At 38.5% G+C, this 5,000-nt stretch overlaps 1 protein-coding gene across 4 annotated transcripts in view; it reads right to left on the bottom strand.

Annotated features, from left to right (window-relative positions):
* The window catches only part of LOC138013342 (uncharacterized), a 172,537-nt gene that overhangs the window by 23,160 nt on the left and 144,377 nt on the right, over window positions 1-5,000 (bottom strand). For 2 of the 4 annotated variants that reach the window (XR_011125204.1, XM_068860387.1), the window contains exon 1: window positions 1,378-1,688. The exons of the other annotated variants lie outside the window; for them this stretch is intronic. The gene's annotated coding sequence lies outside the window, so the exon portion shown is untranslated. Of the gene's footprint in view, window positions 1-1,377; window positions 1,689-5,000 lie in introns of those variants that run through there. 4 annotated transcript variants of the gene reach the window in all.

The raw sequence follows: 5,000 nt of genomic DNA, 5'->3' as shown, positions 1-5,000 counted from the left end.
CATGTTGATTTAAGCGCTTTATTAAAAGATTTAATCATGGCAGTCATCGCCTAATTTTGTCCCCCCATCCACTCCAGAGAAAGCTGTAGAACATGTTGTTAATCACATCTAAAGCGGCATAGTTCGTGGGCAACGTTGATAGAACATAAACAAGCTGAGAAGCGATTAAACTTTTTAATACAACGATTTTCCCTAACAGGCATAGACGACGATATTCCCAGCAGCTTAAGCAGTTTCTAACCTTTCTTAATTTTTCGTTGTGCTTTGCTCTCATGCTAACCACGGGATCGGTCGAAATCCAGACACCTAAGGCCTTAAGTTTGTGTTGTGTAACCCATTTTTTTTTTTCGGGACATAATTTATCCTGACGCCCAGCGCTAGCTCCAATCCAGAGGACTTCTGTTTTCTTGTTGTTAGGCCGCAAGCCAGATATCAAACCGAAAAGATCTACAGGTCGACTTTAACGTCTCAGACGTTAAATGCGTCTAGTATAAAAACGGAACGCCCTTACTGGCACGCATTTAGCCCTTACTAGTCCACAGACGACTGGCACGAGTTAGCGTTTAATCCTGAAATCGATGCGTAGCACTTAAACAAAGTCGCGGCCAAGAAGAATTTGAAGGAGTCGCGAGGAACGAGGAACTCCTTTCTTCATCCATGCTTCGTCCTTTCCTTGGTCTCTTCATAGCTACGGCACACAAGCCAAGTGCCTGAGCCACATCTTGTAGTTCTTCGTCCATATCCTGGAAAAGCCGCTTTCTCGATTGATTTTTCTTCTTTAAAAACATTTGTATTTCCATATCTTGCCTTTTTTGGCGACGTCGAGTAATTGACTTGAGAAGTTGTAATTCTGCCATGTTTATTTTGTTCGTATCGCGCGCTTCAAGTTTATTTGGCGCCGAGTTTCCTCGTCTCCAGTGTCTTCCGAGGATAGAATCCAGTCCTTTTCAGAAAAAGTGTTTTTTTTTTCTGTTAGGTCGTCTACTTTTATGCGTCCCGTTTTTATACCAGATGGCTTTAACGTCTCAGACCAACTTTAACGTCTCTAGCATAAAAACGGTCATTAATTGAAAGAACCTAGCATTTTGCATACAAAAGACCATTTAACTGTGTCAAACGCTTTTTCAAAATCTAAAAATAGTAACAGTCCGGGAATATTATGAGCAGCAGTGTGATTTTTTAAGCCATCAATTAATCTTATGTTTTCACCAATAAATCTTCCTTTAAGAAAACCGGTTTGGTCACTCGCTATTTATTATTTTTGGAAGTACATTTTGGAATCGATTTGCAATGGCCTTAGCCCTTTTTTTATAGTCGGAGTTCAGGAGAGTAATTGTATGAGTAGAGTAATTTGAGAAAGATCTTACTTTCAAATACCTTTTTGTGCAGATGACCCTAATCGCCAAAGGTGCAGCTGGCTTCTCGTCTTTCCAACTCTGGTGTTGGTTCGTGACTGAACGTACCCGAATAATTCTGTCCTTTTCAACATAGTGTGTTGTAATACACCACATAAAATTGCCAATCATATTGCGAGATTACGTTCAGAAATTCCTATTGGCTCGTTTACTGGATCGGTTCAAAGCGGACCTCGTTCCTTTGTGTAAGGCTCGTTTCAGCACTGGAATGAGGAAGCTAAAAACAAGACAATATGCTGTTACAGCATGTCTCAGAGGTAAAAAAACAATAGCTCGTCCAACTCTCCTTCGCTGTCCCTGAACACTTCCTTTTTTGTTGGTATTTTGGGAAAATTGGCATGAAATCACGCACGAAGACCTGAGGAACAAAAAAGTCATCTTAAAAAGTATAATATCATAAAAGTATAATATAATGTCTTCATTGTAAGTCACTCGGGATGAAAATGGTGTACCAGTCTCCACCAAAATCGACAAGCTTCTAGCAATAGGTTACCGTGTTTCGCGTGTTTTTGGTTGCTGAAAGAATTTAGAAATTATAGTTTCCGGTTTAAGCTACGCCTGTTTTTTTCGTAACTTTGTCGTTTGCATGTCTGTGTTTTAATTAAAGAAATTAGTTTTACTATAAAATAGCGGGGTTCGTCTGTTCCGAGTCATGGCGCGAGTTCTTGGAGAAAGTCGGAAAAAATCAAAATAGAATCCATTTCATTTTTTAACACTGAAATAGTTCTTGCCGAACCGGGGCAGTTAAAAGAACCGAAACAGCAGTAGCAAGTAAAGAAGCATGACAAATCATGCTCAAAACAGTTTGTCTTTTCGTAAGAACGTATTATATGAGAGAGGAAACTGTTTCAATTGCAAACTTATTGGATGTCTGAACTATGGTGATTAAACATGATGTGTACAAGGCCCTTTACTGGACAGAGTGCAGTGTAGTGAGAAGGGGTAGCCAAACGGGGTTGCCTCCGGCCAGTTGGGATTCTTACGTAACAGTTGTTGTTGAATGTTCTGTCATGATTTTGTTTCATTGGCCCTGAAAAGCGCTGAAATTGGTTAATTACGTACGTACGAATTTATGTATGTGCATGCATATTTGCAGTTACCTGAGCAAACCCTGAAAACTTTGCACAGATTGAAACTGTAGGGTAGTGACTTATCTACAGGAAGTATATTATACGGCTTTTAAACAACTGGGAGCCTGTTTCATACGCCCAGGAAGTCCTCACAAAATCTAGAAAGTAATGTAAGAAAAATTACATTTGGAAAGAGAAGTTTGCTTCAAAAAGACACTGCCTCCATAACCTTTCCAGTTCAAAGACATACAAATTAGTAATCATAGAAATCATTGAAAGAATTACAGAGCCGGGAACACTACAGAATAACGGCTCAGCGGAAATTGGCGTCTTACTCAATATCTATTGGGATTCTTACGAGTTGTTGTTGAATGTTCTGTCATGATTTTGTTTCATTGGCCTGAAAAGCGCTGAAATTGGTTAATTACGTATGTACGAATTTATGTATGTGCATGCATATTCGCAGTTACCTGAGCAAACACTGAAAACTTTGCACAGATTGAAACTGTCCGATAGTGACTCATCTACAGGAAGTATATTATACGGCTTTTAAACAACTGGGGGCCTGTTTCATACGCCCAGGAAGTCCTCACAAAAAGACACTGCCTCCATAACCTTTCCGGTTCAAAGACATACAAATTAATGATCATAGAAATCATAGAAAGAATTATAGAGCCGGGAACACTACAGAGTAACGGCTCAGCGGAAATTGGCGTCATAGTCTCGAATATTTTGAGTGTTTTACAAGCTCAGTTCCAAGTCATACAAAAACGATAAACTCTTAAGGTTTAGTATTGCTCAAAGAGGCAATGTCACGCTAATTCCACAATTTTTGGCTCATCGCAGGATTTTAACTCAAGAAAAATGGTACTCTTGTGGCGCATGCAAATTTTCTGAGACAGATAACACTTAATTAACCCATAGATAAATAATCCATAGTGAGTAGAGGAGAAGACTTCAAGGCTAATTCAGTATTTTTAAGATAAACATGTCCAGATTGGGCTAGTACTTAAACACGGAAGCCGGAAGGGCGGAACACCGGAATACTTGAACACAATCACTGCGGAGCATCCTGTTTAAAAGGTGACGCGTAACCATTCGACATCATCGCCTTATGAAGACCAGCAGCATGCAGTCGAAACGTCGCGATCTACATCACAACTGATCACATCGTGAAACAAACGAGAATACTTTATTATTATTGTACTTCACCACGATGAATAAAAGCAACCTTTTTTACGACAATAAAAGGGTTCATATTTCACCATTGTTTTGTACTTTAAGTTTTTGCCCCAAACACTTGTGAGGGGGGGGGGGGGGGGGGATCTTCTTTGGAAGCTCTAAACCTTGTGATAAGTAGATGTCTTGAGTTTCATGAGAGAAGGCCTCTAAGTCGATTATACAATTTCTAAATTATGAAGATTGGAATTTACTTCCTAGTCAGTGGAATGTCGCGTATGAGTCGTAGAGGGGAGAAAGGTTAGTAATCTTACTTTAATTTTTAAATATTCTCAATTTTAACATGACGTCACGGCCGTCATGTTGGAGCCCCTAAACAAAGAAACGGCGGCCATGTTTGGGTCCCGACCAAATTCTCTGGGACTTTACCCCTGTTGTTATGCAAACGTTACTTTCTTTTGTTTTCTTTGAATTCGAAAAACATGACTGTCGATCGCGCAAGTGAAAATCAACAATTGTTAGATTGTTTACTGTGTTTGTTTGTTTGTTGGTACCAGGAAGTTATATCTATAAGAAGCATTAATGTTCTGTATAAACTGGCCTAATTCCCCAGGGCTTTTTTTTTCGTTGTTTTTTTTTTTTTTAATCTGTGTAATTATATTGAGTAAATAATAAAACTAAAAAAATAAAAAATAAAAATAAAATCATCATCATCATCATCTTCATCATTACCATCATCATAATGATAAGGTAAGAATCACCCCTATTGTGATTGGCGCCGTAGGTACTTTTTCGAACAACCTGCAGAAGTACCTTCATATTGGTCTAAGCATCCAGACATTACAGAAATTTGTACTGTTGGGGTCTGCGGGAATTCTCCGAAATACCCTAGAACGCTAAGATGGTGTGTCACTAGCTGCTGATAGGGGATACTCCCGTGGCAAGCACTGTGATATAGCCAGATACTACTATTAACTACCACTACTACTACTACCACTACTACTACCACTACTACCACTACTACTACTACTACTACTACTACTACTACTACTACTACTACTACTACTACTACTACTACTAGTACTACTACTACTACTACTACTACTACTACTACTACTACTACTACTACTAATAATAATAATAATAATAATAATAATAATAATAATAATAATAAATAATAACTCAATTCAATTACACAAATTAAAAAAGAGGAAAAAGCCCTGCGCAAATAAATAATGAAAACAACGTGACAATATTAGTTCAGTGTCTTCAGTGAAGGTTTAATTGAAGGTTCCAATTATAACACAGTGTGAAAATAACTAGCCCTCCGACTAGA

The sequence above is a fragment of the Montipora foliosa genome, chromosome 8 (genome assembly GCF_036669935.1).
Source record: "Montipora foliosa isolate CH-2021 chromosome 8, ASM3666993v2, whole genome shotgun sequence".
NCBI lineage: Eukaryota > Metazoa > Cnidaria > Anthozoa > Scleractinia > Acroporidae > Montipora > Montipora foliosa.
Note: the sequence above shows the minus strand (reverse complement) of the source record. Positions and strands in the feature narration are given on the sequence as shown.